The sequence below is a fragment of the Mustelus asterias genome, chromosome 16 (assembly GCF_964213995.1).
Source record: "Mustelus asterias chromosome 16, sMusAst1.hap1.1, whole genome shotgun sequence".
Taxonomy (NCBI): domain Eukaryota; kingdom Metazoa; phylum Chordata; class Chondrichthyes; order Carcharhiniformes; family Triakidae; genus Mustelus; species Mustelus asterias.
Window position 1 is genome coordinate 41,012,470 of NC_135816.1, and position 21,618 is coordinate 41,034,087.

Consider the following 21,618-nt stretch of genomic DNA (forward strand, 5'->3'; position numbering starts at 1 on the left):
ATGTGGGTGCTACTTTTCCAGCCTTTTAATCCCTTTGGGCAAAGATTCAAAAAGATGCCTGTCTTATGACCCCCATACAGCAGCATCCAGAGAAAGAGACTTATTTCCTGTCAGATTCCAGTCTTCAAACCCAAAGAGAGAAAGCGAGGCACTTTTCTCTAAGAATTTCAAGCAATGACTGACTTGATTTCTTGGTGTAAGCCTAATCCCGCCCAGTCACATGATTTTCTTGTCAATCAACCTAGTGAAGCCCTACTTTGAAAAACAGCAGGGGAAAACACTAAATTGGCAGAACTGTATTAGTCCAGATTATAACAAACACTTTAGCAATTAAGATCAATTATGCTGCTTCTATAACAACAAGGGCTGCCGGTTACAGACTAACCGACACTGGCTAATATAACTGACTGCGAAACCAAACCCTGCACAAGAAACAAGACACAAGTACATGTCTTAAAGGCACAGTTTCATCACAAGACTCTTATTTTATTCGACTTAAATAGATATTTACCAAGTTATAGAATGAAGGTGCAAGAGTGCAAGACAGCTATCCTGTGTGTACTATGTAGCAAACATTTCTGGTGATATAATTACCAAGGTTTAAAAAAGGCAGAAAAATGCAGAATGTATGAAGTACAAAATCATGTAAAATACAACATTTTGTATAGTCAGTGTATAATATAACACTAAGTCATACAAAACCAGAAAATAAATGTTATCAAATGAGGTTTGCAGGCTGCATATTTGTTTCATTTCAAACCTGATTTTTAAAGGAAATGAAACAGGGTTAAACAATAGAAAAAGAAGCCAAGGCCATAGGGAAAGGAAAGAGATTTTCTAAGGTAATATCAAGGCCACAAGGCTTTAGCTATGAGAGGCTCCAGAAGCAGGGATTTTTTTCATTAGAAGAGAGGCAACAGTGATCTACCAGAGATGTTCAAAGTATTAGTGATTTTGTGAAGCAAATCAGGAAGAAGCCTTTAATATCAACCATCAAGGAAAGTCCCTTCCCCTGATTGGCATGGATGACCAACTGAGCAAGTGAGACAGGAAGTACCATGGAAGTATCATTTTCCTGCCCCGAGACTTAGTCCCAGATGGAGAATTCATTTTCTCACCAAACATTGGAAATGCCACAACGGAAGTTCTTATCATTTGGCAGTAACTTGAGCTTTCAGGAACTAATGGATAGCAGTAATGAAATACTATTTTAACTTTATTGAAGTCTTTTATTGAAGAAGTCAAACTTCCAGCAACTGGAGGTAAAATGAGTATTCTGAGGTGCAGGTCATGGGAAATGCTTTAAGAGATTACTTATTAGATGCAGTTGGTTTTATAAAAACAGGGAAGAGGCTGAATTTGGATAAAAGATGATTTCAGTCACGGTTGCAATTTTGAACACCAGTTATAGAAAGGATATTTGAACTATGAAGAGCGATAGGAAAGATCCACTCGAATGATACCAAAAATGATAGCCTTTAATTATGAAAAAAGTGGCAAAGGCTAATATCTTTTTCACAGTAACAGAAAAAGAGAACAATAATGTCACATTCTGAAAATGTCTGTGAGGTTGGGTGGTGAATGACTGTTTTCCCTGCTGATGAATCAGTAACAAGCGGGCATAGATTCAAGATTTGGATTGGAAGTATAAAGGGGAGGGGTCGTAAGAAGTGTTGCTTTCACACTTTTTTTATTTGAACAAATGGTTATTGATGCACAGATTGACACTGCAAAAAACACTGCAAACATTTTTTGTCATATTTGTAAAGGAAAAATATAAATCAATACCAAAAAGGAGTAGAGAAATAGGGCTAAAATAGGTAACTCCTCTTGAACCCATCTTGTAATTTCTTGGATCCAGTGATTTAAGATAATTGAATAATGCAGTATAATACTATTGTAGAATAAAAATCTTTCTCATTTTACATAATTAGGAGTCCATATTGAGCATTTTGGTTGCATGAAAAATATGTTAATATTTCATGTGCAATTGCTTCACCTATGAAAAGTAATATGAACAAATAATGCATTTTGCCACCACAAGTGAATGCAGAAAAATTGTCTTATTCCTGTAGCACATTACCTGTCTATAGTTCATTATTATTACTGTTGTAAGGTGTTGGATACCGTTCAATAAATCTTAATGAGTTTTCATAGTCTTAAATAAGTTAAGTGTATGTATTTTATTTACTATATACAGTAAAGAGTTCAAGCTCGGAGTTGTCGCAATGCTCGCTTGCGCACACAACTCTTTCCAATACTGGACCTAGATGCAGGTTATGTGTTCTGTTATACCACAGTGTGAGTGGGACTGTACTCAGTCCCATATTAAGCCTCAATGTGTCAGACCTGTATACTGGAATCACCAATTTCCTATGAATAGGATAACAGGGTAGGAAAAAATAGTCTCTCAAGTTTTTATTTTGAATCCTAACAAAAAGGTCATTTTTTAACATGGCAAAAAAAAATCAGTGCATATAATAGATAACCATTATTTAAATATGTTGTTTGTGTTATTTATATTTCGAAGTTAAAAGCATAAACTGCTAGAAATACTCAATTGGTTTGACAGTGTCTGGAGAGAGAAATAGTTTCAGGTTGATGACCTTACATCAATCTGTTCTGATGGAATGTCATCAACTTGAAACGTGAAGCCTTTTTCACTCTTCACAGATACTGCCAGACCTGCTGAGTATTTGCAAGATCTTATGCTCCATTTTTAAATTTCCAGCATCTGTGGTATTTTTGCTTTTATATACTTGAGTAATTCATTCATAACTGAGCAATGTAAATGCCTGAAATGCAAGCAGGTATAATCAGCTACCTTTCTTTTGGTCATTAGAATTCTGTGGACAAATAGTTGTATAAATAAAACTAAGAATTCTGTTGCCACATTACTTCCAAATATGGAAAGCTCGCAAGGCTCATTCCACTTTGTGACTGGATCTCAAAGCATTTGAACACTCCTAAATATTATTGTTGTTTCATTGCCCAGAGTAGCGATAAAAACTTCCAAATATCTAGCTGCAATTCTCCCTTCCCTTCCAGGACCATTTTTCCAGCAACTGCTGCTTCACTTGGCTGCTTTTCTTCCAGAGTTGCAGTTTTTACCATTATGCGGAGCATTGCATCAATTGACAACGACCATTACTATTTCTCTGCAATGTTTCTCATTGATAATAATTGGTCTTCACACAGCATTTAAGTTCAAAATAAGAACAAATTGCACAAGGCCCTTGGGAGATGTGCCATGATGATGCTTTGTGCAATAATCCATATCTCCCACAAAACACTTCACACATTTTCAAAAAGCTGGTTTGTGTTTTATGTTTTCAGATAGTTTAAGGCCTAAATTTTTTGCCCATTGGGCATGCGCACTTGGTGGGCCCAGAAGCAGGCATGAAACATGTTCCTGGCCGTTATTGGCCCCAGAACACAATTTCACGCTGGTTGGCCACTTAAAGGCCACCCAGCATCAATTGCACTCGATGAAAGTCTGCGCACTGCCAGGGACGGTGGGTGCCGAGAAAAGGGAAGGTATGGGCTGGCACATCCAGTGGGCTCCCCCAGGAGGACAGCCGCTGCGGAGCGCTCCCAGGGAGCTGCTGACCTGTGAAAATTAAATAGCGACCGAAAAGCTATGCAAGGAGTATCTAGCAAGCACATTCAAACACAAACCTCAGTCCTCAGGCACATTTTAAAATTTTGTTCCAGCCCTGACATTACATCCTGTCCTGTATCGAAGCTGAAGCTAAAATGCAAAGGCCAGCTAGCCAATTGGCAAAGTTAGATTCCATTGGTCCCTTAATGGGCTAAATTGCCTGCTTGTTTGTGGATGGGCCCACTTCCAACTTTTGCACAAGCCCACTGACCGAAATAGTGTGCAGTGCCGTTAGAACACATGCCTGGCATCTTCTCACACGAGTTCATGGACTTCTGGGTTGGGCGCATGCCCGCCCGAGCAATGTAAACACCTGGCCTAAAAATAACATCAATGGGCAGTGTTAACATTATAAATACAATGCTTAATCACGATCACATGTTAACCAAAGCTGACCATAACTTTGCGATAACATCATTGCTGATGAGTTATTTGATCAAATGCTACTGGCCATTGGGCCCCTGTGTACGTCTGGTGAATGCATGATATTGCATTTTCATGCTTTATTTTACCCAATTAACAACCCGCTTTTTTACAAAACAATTAAGGATAATTTTCTTGCATTTTTGAGCACTTCTGTTTGAATAGCAAATTACATAAAGCCCTCTTGATGTTTTGAAAACTGGCAAGCAGCCACATATTTTGTTTTCCCTTCCAATGTAGCAATTTAATTATGGGTTGGATTCCGCTGTAAACAGTTTCTCTGTAATGCAACAAATGCCAAAAATACGGAAAGCACACCTGCCCCTTGGATAAGTACCAGTAAACAATCAGCTGTCCAAATTGCAAACTACCAGTGTCTGATGCAGCTGTAACACTAAAATATTCCGGAACAATGACAGTATCTTCTCGTATTACGACTAAACAGCTTACCACATCCCGGGTACAGACTTGGCCAGCTAACTTCTGGTAGCCATATAACAATGTAGAATAGTCCTAAGTAGTTATCCCAGGGACATTTCTCCTACTTGTTCCTACTACATATAGTTGCCTCAGCAATCAGAACGGTTTGTTATTTCAAATTTTCCGCAGAAAACTTTTGTCCGCAATTCCATTGCAAGTTTTAAGAAAAACACAGTAATTGTATTCAAAATTTTATTGGGAACTAAATAAGGGATTTCTGAACTCATGTACCCACATTTTGACATAATCGATTCTTGTAACGTAATGCGAGAGGCCTGGACATCACCCTCTTAATAGCAGTTGGGTCTGTTAGTATGTAAAAATTGGGTGACTTGGAAATTGGAAGCTTCCTATGGTGTGAGGGAAGTGAGGGGTGGAAAGCAAGGGGTCTTTGATCACACCACCTGCAGGACAGAATGGCCTATTCCTGTTCCTATTTCTTATGGTCTTAAGTAGCTTGCACGTTCTGTCATACAGCAAGGTGAGGATGAGCTGGGAGTTGAGAAGGGGCATACGGCAGGAACAAATAGTCATTCTCAATCTGCTCAGTAACACCAGATGACACGGGTTCTCTTGCAGCCAGCCCAATGACGCTGACAGCCATCTCCTCTGTAGGGCTCATTCTTGCCCCCTACCAAATCTGCTCCATTCTCTTCTGTGTCACCTTGTCTTACAAGTGTGAGGGTAGTATGTCACTGATTGTGTAGCATTGTGCTTGGGTGATGTTCCTGCCATAGCTGAATAGTTGGAGGTGTGTGTAATCGGGTGAGAGGTGGTTTTGGGACTGGCAGCATTGGTAGGTGGGTGAGAACGAGGTGGAGTTCCTAAATGTTTGCCTTGAGTCCTGAATGCCGTGGATTGATACTGAGTGATTTATGAGGAGCATGGGGCATTGGGCAGCATGAGAGACTGGATCTGTGGTGGATAGGCCATGTAACGTGAAGATGCATTTAATTACCTTGACCCCTCACATGAGGTCAACAGACTTTTTGTTGGACTGTTATCATGTTCTGGAATTGGTCCTGGTCACTTGCTCCCACTCCCTTCCGAAGGTTGTTCTCTTGCCACCCCCCACCCCCCCAGCTCCATTCCCAAAGAGCCACAATATCTCTCCTCCTATCACTGTCCAACTCCACCACTAGTGCCTCCAGCATCACATCCATTAGTACAGAACTGTGATCTGCACTAGTGTTCAATTGTTCCGTATTTAAATTCCACCAATATTTTCTTTGAAGAGAAGCCTTTATGATGAGCAGGCTGGCTGCACCATGCTGTATCTGTACAACACTGTCAGTCAATTGATAATGTGATGTTAGTATATATGTGATGTTAGTGTACCTTAAAGAGTTTTTTTTTTAAGATGATACTCACAGCCTTAGGTGATGTCATTGTTGGGAGGAAGAAAAAACTGTGGACAGGTCAGGTGACGGGAGTTCATTTTCAGTTTCAGTTTTGGGAGTTGGAGATTAGAAGCATCAAGCTCAAAGAGAAGTCTCTCTCTCCCTGTTTCTCTTTTGGAAATTCTATTGCTTTTCTGTTGGGGGCTGGGCCAGAGGCTGTCTGGTGCTTTGGGAAGCTGTCTCTTCTTCAACCTGTTCTGAGTGAATTAAGACTGACAGTTTCAATTCTCCAACCAAAGGACTCAATTTCCAGTATCATGTGAGTCTGTGCATGTTAAACCTGTGAAAAGGATTTTTTTGTCTGTGGGATTGGGTTGAATGGAACATTGTAGATATCTTTGTTAAGGGTTATACACTATCATGATTATTTGTTTCTTGTTTGAAATTGATAAAAGTTCTTGCTAATTTTCTTACTATACATGTTAACTATATTCTTAAATAAACTTTGTTTGATGAAAGCTCCCCAGTGGGTCACTTGAGTCATACCTGAAGTCAAACATCCCATGCTTATCCTAGCCAAATTCAAGACGCAAAACTTATGATTCAAGAGGGCTTCACAAAACACTTTGGAGTTTCTAACCTGAACCATAACAATAAGCAGATAAACAACCAGAATGAACCCACTCAGTCACACATTGCAGACATGCAGATGTTGTAGATCCACCAAATATATGTTGTTCACCTTGTATGGACCCGGTGTGGGCAGGACACGGATCAGGACCACTGAAATCAAAAACCATGGCACATGGATTTCTAACTCCCTATCTGTTTTAGAATCCATTGTATTTTCACCCCGTTGTGTTAGGATCAAAGAAATATTTGAGCTAAGGATGTCAATGGAGGAAGAAGGACTAAGGATGGAATTATCAATTGTAAGAACTGGTGATTATGGTTCGAACGTTCATTGTTCCATTTCGGTCCATGAAGGAAGTCATGCTATGCTGAATGGATAATAAAGCTTCTGGAAAATTATCAAAATATTAAAAATTCTATGGTGCAGAGATAAACTCAACCTCAATATTTTTGACATAGCTACAGAATGTCTAGCTCGTGAGCACAGATTCAAACTCAAAAGAGGAAAGCATTTAGAGGTTGGAGTGGATATAGCACTAATTATCTCTGGAGATAGTGGAGCTCAATAGGAGGACCAAAATAAATATTTGGCAGAGAAAATGATTGAAAGGCCTGAAATAGAGTAAGGTTAATACATTTTAAACTTTGGGATTGTCCAGATAGACTGCAGTGGTCTCTACCAGCCTGCCATAATCCTATTTCCCTTTGATTCAGCAACTGCACTGCAAGAGAAATGGAGATTGTGAGCATTGAGGACATACAAATTGTGGAATTGATGAGGATATATGACTGAATGTAGAATGGAATCACATTGGAACGTAGATAAACCCTGCATGACCAGTTGAAGGATTCAGTGATATAAAATGGGAAAAGGGATATGGTGAGAATATTTGTGCTGTTTGTGGCTCTCTGCTGGGCTGATTCAATATCTAATATTAAGAATACATAGATCTCAGTCCATAGAATAACATGATGTGGAGTTGCCGGCGTTGGACTGGGGTGGGCACAGTAAGTAGTCTCACGACACCAGGTTAAAGTCCAACAGGTTTATTTGGTAGCATGAGCTTTTGGAGTGATGCTCCTTCATCAGGTGACTCACCTGATTTGGAAACATACATAGCAAAAAATCTGATGAAATCCCTACTTACCAAAAATGAAGATACCTCAAATGCACAGGCCGTCATTTGACAGCAGTGTCCTTTGTCAATGACTGTGTTTGGATTATTTTTAATTGAATTGTTGAATTTTAATAATTTGGAATAAATAAATGTTGTGGCTCAGATCTTCCAGTCAGAAGTGATACCATTGGTGGTTGTCATTAACTGCACTAAAAGTACGGCCTTGTACTTTATCACCATTTCAACTGGGAATTTCTGGGGGCTGGGGGTTGAGAGGGATGGTGCGCATTGTCAGGAGGTGGAATGAGCGTTGTTGGGGGTGAGGGCATGAACATTGTTGGGATAGGTCTGGGGGGTGGGGTCAGCATTGTCATGAGTATGGGATGGGAAGCATTTGGGGAGGGTTGTGGAGGTGAACCTTGGTGGGAAGGGTTGGAGGGGTGAATATTGTCAGGGGTGCGGGGTGAACATTGTTAAGGGTGTGGCGGGGGGGGTTAGCACTGTTGGGCATGTGGGGGGTGAGCATTGTCTGGAAGGGGAGTTGGGAATCCAGAAGGAGGGGTGAACATCGTTGGGAGTGAGGGGGAGTGAGCTTTGCCTGTGGAGGTGCGGTTAGCCTTGTTGGGGGCTGCAGGGGGAGAGGTGAGCATTGTTGGGGGAATGGGGAAGGTTAAACAATGTTGGGGTGCAGTGGGGTGTGAGCATTGACTGGGAAGTAAATATTGTTGCGGCACGGGGGGCTTTAACGTTGCTGGGGGTGTGGGGCGGTGAGCCTTGTTGTGGGGGGGGGCAGAGGGAGTGGTGAACAGTGTTGGGGGTGCAGGGGGTTAAATAATGCTGGGGTGTGGCGGGGTGAGCAGTATCAGGAGGGGTGTGGGTGTTGAACAGTGTCAGAGACATGGGCTGGTGAGCTTTAGAGGTGTGTGTGGGTCGTAAGCATTGTCAGGGCTCTGGGGGAGTGGGGGTGGGGGTGATAGCATTGTCAGGAAGGGATGACAAGCATTGTCAGGGGTTGGGGAGGCACTGTGGGTGAGCATTGTCAGGATGGGGGTGGTGAGTATCGTCCTGAGGGACCTTTCAGGTGGTCCAGCCACACAATCCTTATTTACCTGCTTCCCTGAACCCCCACCTTCCTAGCCGATCCCTATTATTGGGTTCCCATTCCATACTGAAGACAGTCCTAGACCCTTTCTGGCTTGATAAAACTTTCAACTCTGTTCCTCCCTTTTTCTGCAAATATATATACTGAAAAAGAGTGTCTAGAGTAAACATTGGTCCTTTAGAGGATGAGAAGGGGGATGTAATAACTGGAAATGAGAAAATGGCTGAGGCGTTGAACAGGTATTTTGTGTCGGTCTTCACAGTGGAAGACACAAATAACATGCCAAAAATTGATGGCAGGAAGACTATGGCAGGTGAGGACCTAGAAACTATCATTATCACGAAAGAGGTAGTGTTGGGCAAGTTAATGGGGCTAAAGGTAGACAAGTCTCCTGGTCCTAATCAAATGTATCCTAGGGTACTAAAAGAGATGGCGGGAGAAATAGCAAATGCACTAGTGGTAATTTACCAAAATTCGCTGGACTCTGGGGTGGTTCCCACAGATTGGAAAACAGCAAATGTGACGCCACTATTTGAAGGAGGAGGTAGAAAAAGGCGGGTAACTATAGGCTGGTTAGCTTAACTTCTGTAGTAGGGAAAATGCTTGAATCTATCATCGAGGAAGAAATAGCGAGACATCTGAATATAAATTGTCCCATTGGTAAGACGCAGCATGAGTTCATGAAGGGAAGGTCATGTTTGACTAATTTAGTGGAATTCTTTGAGAACAATACATGTGCAGTGGACAGTGGGGAACCTGTGGATGTGGTGTATCTGGATTTCCAGAAGGCATTGGTGCCGCACCAAAGACTGCTACATAAGATAAAGGTGCACGGTGTTACGGGTAATGTATTAGCATGGATAGAGGATTGGTTAACTAACAGAAAGCAAAGAGTGGGGGTAAATGGGTGTTTTTCTGGTTGGCAATCAGTGACTAGTGGTGTGCCTCGGGGATCAGTGTTGGGACTGCAATTGTTTACGATTTACATAGATGATTTGGAATTGGGAACCAAGTGTAGTGCGTCAAAATTCGCAGATGACACTAAGATGAGTGGCAGAGCAAAGTGTACAGAGGACGCTGAAAGTCTGCAAAGGGATATAGATAGTCTAAGTGAGTGGGCGAGGGTCTGGCAGATGGAGTACAATGTTGGTAAATGTGAGGTCATCCATTGTAGTAGGAATAACAGCAAAATGGACTATTATTTAAATGGTAAAAAATTGCAACATGCTGTTGTGCAGAGGGACCTGGGTGTCCTTGTGCAAGAATCACAAGGAGTTGGTTTGCAGGTGCAGCAGGTAATTAAGAAGGCAAGTGCAATTTTGTCCTTCATTGCTAGAGGAATGGAGTTTAAAAACAGTGGGTTATGTTGCAGCTGTATAAGGTGCTGGTGAGGCCACACCTGGAGTACTGTGTACAATTTTGGTCTCCTTGAGAAAGGATATATTGGCACTGGAGGGAGTGCAGAGGAGATTCACTAGGTTGATTCCGGAGTCGGGAGGGTTGGCCTATGAGGAGAGACTGAGTAGATTGGGGCTATACTCATTGGAATTCAGAAGAATGAGGGGAGATCTTATAGAAACATATAAGATTATGAAGGGAATAGATAAGAAAGAAGCAGGGAAGTTGTTTCCACTGGCAGGTGAAACAAGAACTAGGGGGCATGGTCTCAAAATAAGGGGAAGCAGATTTAGGACTGAGTAGAGGAGGAGCTTCTTCACACAAAGGGTTGTGAATCTGTGGAATTCCCTGCCCAGTGAAGCAGTTGAGGCTACCTCATTGAATGTTTTTAAGGTAAGGATAGATAAATTTTTGAACAGTAAAGGAATTAAGGGTTATGGTGAGCGGGCGGGTAAGTGGAGCTGAGTCCACAAAACGATCTTATTGAATGGCGGAGCAGGCTGGAGGGGCCAGATGGCCTACTCCTGCTCCTAGTTCTTATGTTCTTATGATGAAACACTTGTGCCTGCCGTATCGCTAATAGCATTTCCAAACGTGGACTCCCTATCACTGTTCCTGATAGCTTTCCCCTCTGTTCTCCTTACATCTCCCATCTATTGCCATCCTATGTTCTCTTGTACATGAGAATTCAGGAGATGGAACAGAATGAGTGTGCTTCATGGTGCTCTCTCAGACTGAGTGTAAACATACTCAATCAAACCTCGGAAAGTCATGGGACCTAATACCTGTCAGGCAGCAGAATAAATTGTTCACTGTCTGGCTGCAGATGGTCAACTGATTCGTGCAAGAAATTACAAGACATCAATAGAATTCTTTTTGGGGTTTTTTCAGTGATATACAGGCCTCTGTCCAGCAGTGTGTCTTGCTGGTGCTTGCAGTGTACTGTGCACTGGATCACCATTATTCTAATATGTGTGGAATGATCCATAACCCACATAGAAATTAGAAGCAGGAGGAGGCCATTCGGCCCTTCGAGCCTGCTCTGCCATTCATTTTGATCATGGCTGATTATCGAATTCAATATCCTGACCCCCCCACATCAAAAGAAAAATCTCCCTTATGATTCTATAACCACTGAAGGAGTAATTTTAAATGGGAGTTTGTTTTCAGATGTTGCTCCATCAGAGGATGGTAATCATTTCAGATCAATTTTATGATGCAAAACACAATCCTACTCATAGATCCAACTTCACTGACCTTGCGCAGATACACAACCAGCACAAGTGAAAATATGATTGTAAGGATTTTCCCCCACTACGTTACCCAAAATTAGGGTATAATTATGTTCTAAGAAATGTAACAAAATTGGACTATGGCACCCATTACTACCTCACTGCCCTACAGTTCTCTCTCCCTATCTCTGTGATAGCAGCTACTGGTCACTCCTTCTCTATTTGCCTGATTCCACTTCACCCAGAGGGGAAAGCCCTGGACCCAGCTTATTTCTTTCCTATCCAGCTTTATCTCTTCTGCTTCCAGATACTGCCAGTTAAACTATGGCAGGGAAAATAATGGGAATAGCTCCACATTGTCACAACTGCAATCGGTGGGTATCAGGGGCAAACTCTCTGCTGGCTAGAATCATACCTGGCACATAGGAAGGTGGTTATGGTTGTGAGGAGTCAGTCATCTCAACTCCAGGACATCTCCGCAGGAGTCCCTCATGGTAACGTCCGAGGCCCAACCATCTTCAAGTGCTTCATCAATGACCTTCCCTCCGTCATAAGGCCAGAAGTGAGGATGTTCGCCGATGATTACACAATGTTCAGCACCATTCATGACGCCTCAAATACTGAAGCAGTCAGTGTTCAAATGCAATGAGATATGGACCATATCCAGGCTTGGGCTGACAAGTGGCAAGTACCATTCATGCCACACAACTGCCAGGCAATAATCATCACCAATAAGAGAAATCTAACCATTGCACCTTGACATTCAGTGGTGTTACGATCACTGAATCCCCTATTGTCGACATCCTTGGGGGTTACCATTGACCAGAAACTCAACTGGACTTGCCACATAAACACAAAAGCAGGTCAGAGGCTAGGAAAACTGTGGCGAGTAACTCACCTCCTGATTTCCCAAAGCCTGTCCACCATCTACAAGGCATATGTCAGGAGAGTGTTGGAATGCTCCCTACTTGCCTGGATGGGTGCAACTCCAACAACACTCAAGAAGCTTGACACCATCCAGGTCAAAGCAACCACTTGATTGCACCACATCCACAAACATCCAGTCCCTCCACCACTGATGCTCAGTAGCCGCAATGTGTATTATCTACAAGATGCATGGCAGAAATTCACCATAGATCCTTAGACAGCACCTCCCAAACCCATGACCACTTCCATCTAGAAGGACACGGACAGCAGATAAATGGGAACGTCACCACCTGCAAGGTCCCCTCTAAGCCACTCCTGACTTGGAAATATATCACAGTTCCTTATCCCCACTTTACCACGACCACCAAGTCAGAGGATCAACCCTGGTTCAATGGAGAATGCAGGAGGGTATGCCAGGAACTGCAATAGGCATTTCTCAAAATGAGGTGTCAGTCTATTACAACGCAGGACTACTTGCATACCAAACAGCATAAGCAGCAAGTGATAGACGGACCTATAAAATCTCAACCAATGGGTCAGATCTAAGCTCTGTAGTCCTGCCACATTATATAGTAAATGGAGGTGGACAAGTAAACAGCTCACTGTAGGAGGAGGCTCCACAATTATCCCCATCCTCCATGATTGGGGAGCATAACACATCAGTGCAAAAGATAAGGCTGAAGCTTTTGCAACAACCTTCAGCCAGAAGTGCTGAGTGGATGATCCAACTTGGCCTCCTTTGGAGGTCCCCAATATCACAGATAGAAACATAGAAAAACTACAGCACAAACAGGCCCTTCGGCCCATAAGTTGTGCCGAACACATCCCTACCTTCTAGACCTACCTATAACCCTCCATCCTATTAAGCTCCATGTACTCATCCAGGAGTCTCTTAAAAGACCCTATTGAGTTTGCCTCCACCACCACTGACGGCAGCCGATTCCACTCGCCCACCACCCTCTGTGTGAAAAACTTACCCCTAACATCTCCCCTGTACCTACCTCCCAGCACCTTAAACCTGTGTCCTCTCATAGCAGATGTTAGTCATCAGCAATAAATGCTGGCCTAACCAGCCATGCCCACATTCCATGAATTGTTTAAGAATACTAGTGGAAGCTGCAGTCTTTGCTGAGATCTTTGTCAAGATGCTACTCCAGACTTTGGGGCCTTGTAAATCCTTCATTGTCTTCTGCCTCTTCAGATGCTGCGGCATTGCCATCATTTCTCTGAGGCAGCTTCTTATTCATTGAATATCTAATCACCCCTGAGTCAGGAAACTGGGCCTGGCTCATGGTGGGGTCAGGATAGGATCAATAAAATCATTTTGGTGAAGGAAGGAAAAAGGTAGCACAGTAGTTAGCACTGTTGCCTCACAGCACCAGGGATCTGGGTTCAATTCCTGGCTTGGGTCACTGTCTGTGTGGAGTTTGCATGTTCTCCCCATGCCTGTGTGGGTTTCCTCCGGGTGCTCTGGTTTCCTCCCACATTCTGAAAGACGTGTGGTTAGGTGCATTGACCAGAGCAGGTGGCAACTAGGAGAATTTCACAGTAACTTCATTGCAGTGTTAATGTAAGCCTTGCGACTAATAAATAAACTTTACTTTAAAAGAAAAACTGAAAATGTTTTCCATTGCTGTTACTGTTTTCTTTAACTTGTTTTTTTATTGAAAAAGAGTAACTGTTCTATCTTTAGGTTATTGATTTTTCTTTGAAATGCATTGCACCTTATTTGATAATGGGTTTTAGAATCAGAGTATCTCGTTGCTTGAACAGCTTCAGGAAATGTAGACACAAAAGTGATAAATGTGTGAGTTTGGACTGGGTGAGATGTTAAAAATTAAAAATCTCAAACCCATTTCCAACCTAACTCTTTCCAGGAGTCTCCCGACCTTCTTCCGAGCTACGCAGTTAATCCTGTTAATATGATATATAACATAACATAAATGTGAAGAAGGAAAATCTTACTTTAGCTCTTTTATGTTAACTGCAATTCAATTTATGCCACACATTTCATGATCATCTCAAATATAATTTGTGTGCTGGACAAGTTTTGCAGAATCACATATTCTTTCTTACTCATTTCAGTGGTGCTTTTTTCTTCCTCCACAGGCCACCTTTAATGAACATAAATGACTTAGCATTAGGGCGGACCTCTATAGGAAAGAGTTGCTCGCATTACTGTGTGTTGTAATTCTGTTCATGATGTGAAGCATTGTTTGTTATTTCCAATGAATTGTCAACACCTTCTTATAGAGCTGTGCTTGCTGACCTACATTGTTTCCCTATCTGGCAATGATTCGGTTTCTTAAATTCTCAGCCTTATTTTCAAATCCCTCCATGGTCTCATCTCTTCCTATCTTTGTAACCTCCTCCAACCTCATAACCCTCCGAGTTATCTCCTCACCTCCAACTTTCATGTGGGTCCCCGATTTATTTTTTGCTCAAGTTTTGGTGGTCATCTCCTCAACTGTCTGGACTCTAAGCTCTGGAATTCTATCCTGAAACTTCTCCACCTCTCTAACTCTCTCCCTTCTCCTTTAAACTGCTACTTAAAACAGATTTGGAAACAAGATGGTTGCCTGGTCTAACATCCCCTTCCGTGGTTCATGAGATTTTGTTTGATGATCGCTGTTGTGAAACACCTTGGGATATTCTACATTTTGCGTAGCTTAAGGAATGTGGGTATTGCTGGAGGGGTGAGTATTTATTGCCCAACCCAAATTGTCCTTGAGAAGGTGGTGATGAGTCACCTTCTTGAATTGTTGCACTCTATGTGCTCTCGATACTCCCTTGGTATTGTTGAGAATTCCATAATTTTGACCCAGTGATGATGAAGGAACAGCATTATAGTTCCAAGTTAAGATGGCACATGGTGTCGCAGGGAGGGCTTGGGGGAACTTGCAGGTGATGGTGTTCTCATGTTTCCGCTGCCCTTAAACTTCCAGGTGGTAGGGTTTGTAGGTTTGGAAGGCACTTGTGAGTTGCTGCATTGAATCTTGTAGATGATATACACGTCAGATGCTTGTGTAAGCATTCTACCTGAACATTAACACCTCCAGAAAATAATCCATTGTTTGGGTGGAAGGTGAATTACCCATGACCCCTACTCAAAATACCTGGGAGTCACCCTGGGCAAGTCTCCCTCCTCTCAGCCTCATCTCATCAACATTGGGCAAAAAGAGTGAACCTGGCATGGAAACCAACTAGATAGTCATGGGGGAACAGAGCTGGATCACTTCACACTGCAAGAGTGGCCCTGGTCTATCTTGCTGAAGAATACTGTTATGCTTCATAACCCTGAAGCTACCACTCTAAGATCCTGGATGTGCAGCGAAATTCTGCCATTAATACAGTGTGAGGAATGCTTAAATCCACTCCAATAAAGTAGCTCTTGGTAATGTCCCACATTGTACTGTCTGCCGTTCACTCTGACACTATCCTATTCCGTGAGATGGAAAAAGTCAAGACCAACACGACCACACGGACCCTCCATTCACAATGACTTCAGGAACGGACCAAAAAAACCATGCCTGACATTCTGGGAAATAGCGGCCATTATCCATGCAGCTCGTATCAACTCAGTCCTAACTTCTGCCTTGTGGCAGACTTTGAGTAGTCAAGAGATGAGTTACTCACCACAGAATTCCAATCTCTGACCTCCTCCTGTAACCACAGTATTTATATGGCTAGTCCAGTTCAGTTTCTGGTCAATGCTAACCCCCACGATGTTGATAGTGGGTGGATTCAGTACCAGATTCAGATGATAATGTTGAACGTTGAGAAGAGATGGATAGATGTACGCAATGACAATCGCTTGGGCCTTCTGTGGTGCGAACTGACATGGGCAGCTTCAGTACCTGAGGAGTTGTGAATGGTGCTGAGCATTATGCAATCATCAGTGAACATCCCACTTCTGTGGCAGGATTTTTCTGCCCTTCCCACTGACGGGACCTTTCAATCCTGCCAAAGTCAACCTGCCCAAGGGGCAAAGTGGCAATGCCCATGGGGCACCTTGGCACAGCCCATCAGGCATGGGGCAGTACCAAGGGCATGGAGCATATGGGAGGCATGACCAAGGGGGCGATTGATGGGGGGTCTCAGTGCCACTCTGCCATTGGGACTGATGGAGGGAAGGAGGGAGGTCAGCGATGTGGTGGGAGGGAGGTCTGCTTGCGGGGGTGTCTGCACTGCAGGGGGGTGGGGGGATTGGCACTGCAGGGGTGGGGGGCTAGAGGTCAGAGCAGTCTGAGATGGGGGAGGCTGGCTTGGGAATGGCCGGGAGTGGGGGGCACGATCGGGCTGTGAGGGGGTTGGGGTGATAGCCCTGCTGGGGTCCTTGGCTGGCCAGTGATCGAGCTGGCCTGCTAGTTTCAGGCTCCCGAGCAGGAATAGGCCCCGCCCCTGAAATCTAATGATATTCACGCTGCATTGCACAGAGTGTGGGAGATTCTATTGTGAACTCCCACTGAAAAAAAACAGCGTGAATTACTCCAGTTTTCTCTCGAATTTGACATTTAGAAATTTTTGGGGAGAATTCTGGCCCATGTGCCTGTTTTTGTCCCCTCTCCCTTTATAACTTTGGTTAACTTAAGTCTATCAGTCTCAGATTTAAAAATAACAATTGATCTAGCACCTACTGCCGCTTGTTAAAGAAAGTTCCAAACTTCTGCCACCTTTTCGTGAAAAATTCATTATTCACTACTCATGGCAATTTCTCCTCTCCTTGGAAGCACTTCAAATTCAGAGCACTGCAATTAAGAGCATTGTTTGTTGTTTTTAATAAGATATTGCTAGCTTTGTGACAAACCTGATGGAATGGTTTCCCTTTATTCTTAGTTTCCCTTGAGATAACTCATTTAGTAATAAGGATTGCTCTACTGAAATCCAAGGTGTGGGGGAAGGGGGTTTTCACTGTAATACTAAAACTCTGAATTCCTTAATGTGAAACCATTACACTGCTGTTAACTTATTTTTGCTGAGAGAAAATTCAAGATATTTATTCCCATATTGTTTCTAGTGTCCCCTCAAGTGTTTCAGAAAACGTCAAAGATTGAAATTAAATCAAATGAAATTAAATTTTAGAAGGCCTATTTCATCATCATATATTCTTTTCAAAAACTGGGTCACTTCTCTGATATTAAATAGCTGTCTCACTGCGTTACCTCAGTAGTTCCACAATTTAGGACAGATTGCACTAAATTCTATTTATCTACAGTACAATCAGCTGGCTTTGTAAAAAATGAACACCCCTGCCCTCATCTAACTATTAATAATTCAACACTTAAGGGACTAGCAAAAAGTATTCACATTGGAGGGTTGGTTACATCTGCAAGTTACAGAGATTGCTGTCAATATGAGATGGCTATTCTTGTCATCATAAGCTTAATTTTAATGCACTGCTACATATTTACAAAAATTTCAGTATGAAATCATAATTAAAGCATAACATATCAAAGGAAGATATCTATGAATTGTTGATTGCTTACTGCCTTGGGTCTTTTGTCCAGAATGCCCTTCTGTGTCCAGACCTCAAAATGAGTCACACCGACATTCTTTCTATGCTGCCGCCCAGTTATCATTACTTCTCAACAACATTGTAATGGTTGATGTACTGACTTTTAAAGTCTTTGGCTAATTGTAACTCTTTTTTTCTGTCAGGCCCTTTAGAATTTTTACTCCACCTGTTAAGTTCAGTTTATCCGGTTGTTCTGTGTCTTTAAAGGATCTCTTGTGACACAGATGCTGTGAGGTTCTTTTTCCCGATGGAGAGTCTAAGGCATGGTCTCAGGGAGAGAAATTTCTTCACTGGTGAGGATTGTGAATCTTTGGAATTCTCAACTCCTGGTGGTTGTGGATTTTCAATTGATAAGTATATTCAGGATTGAAAACATTTTGGACTCTAAGGGAGTGAAGAGGTATGGGGTCAAGTGAAAGTTGAAGAAAAATGACCATATTAATTACAATTAGGGCAGGTTAAAGGGGCGATGTGACCTATGATCCAAACCGGCTCCTATTTCTTACATTCTTGAAAAATATGATTACTCTTTCTTATCTCAATCTAGGCCGGAATTCTCTGGCTCTTCTTGCCTTGTTGCCGCTGCAAGCAAGAATGGAGAATTTGGCACTCAGCCTAATCTCCATTTACTGCAGCAGGAGAATCCCACCCCTGATGTCTTTCTGTTACTGATTTTTGCTCTCCTCTTCTGTGTCTAACTCTGTTTTATGTCTCTCTCCCTGTATCTCTGCTCACATTTGTCACCATCTCTATCCTTCTCTCCATCATTTCTCTGCCTTTGCTTCTTTCTTTTTGGATGGGGAATGGTGAGTAGCATGCTGCGTATGGTGGAGACAAAACTCATCAAAGACTGTAGGCCGCACTTAGAGAGGTTTGGCAGGACAATGTATCTCTGTAGCTCCCTTGCCCAATCACTCATCCTCTTGTTCTTAGTTTCTCTACCAGAATATCTATCCTATCCATTTTGTGAGTTTAAGGTGATTCCTACCACAGGTAGTTTGTCATGTGACCATAGTATCGGTGTTCCTATTGTCCATACACATAGTTTGATGGGCTAAGCAATTGTCACACAGTGAGAAATGAATGTCTGCCATTTGCACCTTCTTGTGATAAAGTGGTTTTCTTCACACTCATCTTTGTGGAATTTCAATTTGCAAACAAGCCTGGTTGAATACTGCATCCCAGTTTCTGTAGGCAACACAGAAACTGGGATGCAATAATAGATCTGTTGCATTCTGATGTCCCTTTAATGGAATGTCTCTCAAAAGATATTTGTATTTTAACGTCATACAAGCAATTTAATTCCACCTCGGGCAGTTTCACATTTTTTGCAGTCAAAGGGGGAAGGTCAGTTGACATACATCTCCCCACCCCCCTCCCACCCACTCTAGATCCAGCTTGTCAAGGTAAATTGTCCATATTACATACTTTTTGTTTAAAAAATAAAATGTCCACTCTTTTCATAAGTTTATGGCACATAATGCCAGTTATGTAAAATTATGCCCTAATGTTTAGAAAGCAGTTAGCATAAGTTATGTCACAAAGCTCACCATCTTTAACATTGGAAATACTTAGCACTTTGCCACCTACAGGAGTAACTGGTATACTTCAGAAATTTACAATGATTTTTCAGTGTAACATGCACCTCGTACTGTTCATAATTAATTTAATTGTCTCAATTTCTATATTTGTGCGACAGACTCAAGTAGACTGCAATTAATAATTTAGTGAATAATTGAAGTACCTGCCCTATCCTTGGGTATTGTTGAAACAATGACAAGCTTGGATTAATCAAATTTGAGAGTTGAATTCAAGATGATAGCACCGCATGTTCAATTAATATTGGCCAGGATTTTGCAGTCAGTGGTGCGTGAATGATGCTCAGTGTTCAATAAGCATACAGCTGGCTACAGACTTTTCATGGACCTTTGAGGCTCCTCAGGTGTTTGATCCAGCGCAACGTGCTTTACAGAGTAAATGTGGTGTGTGTGAACAGTGAAAGCAAGAGCAAGTCTCTTCAACCAATGAAATCTAAGAATTCTCACTGATTAAGGGAGACGGATAAAAGAAATGGAAAGGAAAAAATGAAGAGAAGCATTTTTTAATTTTTCAGAAACCTACAACAATAATTAAATGTCAGAGGGAATGAGACTCCACACTAATAAAATAAAATTTTCAGGATCACAGAAGTACTTTGGCGATGATTAAAACTTTCACTGCTGTTACAAAATGCCTTATGTTTAAGAGCGCCAGCTCTAACTTTGTCTGATGTACTTAATGGTTAACTAATTGATTTGCACTGCCACCTCACACCCTTGTATGTGTTTTAATGTTGAGTTTATTGGTGAAACACGCAGGTAGCACATGTCTCTGAGGAGCAGGATAAATGGGGCACCAGACTTTTCCTGCCTGTGCAGATGCCATAGGTTATTATCTGATTTATTCCTTAATAGATGCAGATAACTTCCCTCCTGTTTTTTTTGCATAATGCAGGCATATCATCTCGTGATTATGTTTGAAAAAATGTGGAAATCATACATTAAGTTCCAGCTGGTTTCCTTGGTGTCTTTTTCGTGCAATTGTACAACATGAGAGATTTGACAGAATTGGACATTTTTTCACATGTATCATCTCCTAAATCTATCCATTTCTTTAGGAAAAATGAATTATTTTAACTGGCTTGAAATTGTTAATTTTATCAGTGTTCCATATTAATTCCTCATGAATAAGTAATGTGCACTTGATTCAAAACCAATAGCATTCATCTAAAAACTTAAGAGCTGTGGCATGGCATTGTATGTTCCATTCCACCTCATGTACTTTTAGTCAATGATACTCTGAGCAACATTTTAAAATTTGATTTGATTTATTATTGTCATATGTGTTAGTGTCCAGTGAAAAGTATTGTTTCTTGCGCGCTATACAGCCAACACATACCATGCATAGGGAAGGAAACGAGTGAGTGCAGATTGTAGTGTTACAGTCATAGCTAGGGTGTAGAGAAGGATCAACTTAATATGAGGTAGGTCCATTCAAAAGTCTGATGGCAGCAGGAAAGAAGCTGTACTTGAGTCGATCATTTCCATCTTATGGTACTGTTGTTGCAAAGGCCACCAAAGTCTGCACTCCAACCCCGTAGTTGTGTCAAAAACCACTAAAAATTAGCCAAATAATGACTCCAGAAATTCCCAGAAGCCAAGAACGATGATTCAGAGACTTCACAAAACACTTTAAATATCACCACTTACACTGCTTTTATGTGTTCACAGCACGGGTGAAATTCAATGCCCTCTGCCACGGCAGCTTTGGTTGTCATTTCATTGACAGGAGTTTGGCAATTGGGTTGACAGGGTAGACATAGAGAGGATGTTTCCTCTTTGGGGCAATCTAGAACAAGAGGTCATTGTTTTGGGAGAAGAGGTGGCAGATTTAAAACCGAGATGAGGAGAAATGACTTCTCTCAAAAGGTGGTGAATCTGTGGGATTCACTACCCCAGAGTGCGGTGGATGCTGAGACTATGAGTAAACATAAGGAGGAGACAGACAGATTTTTAATTTACAATGGGTCGAAGGGTTATGGAGAATGGACAGGAGAGTGGAGTTGAAGCATTAACTAATGTAAATGTGCGGAGTTACGGGGATAGGGCGTTGGGAGGGCATGAGTGGCATGTTCTTTCGGAGAGTCGGTGCAGATTTGATGGACCAAATGGCCTCTTTCTGCACTGTAAGGTTTCTATGGTTCTATGTTTCTGAGCTAGTCATGATTGTATTGAATGGCAGAACAGACTT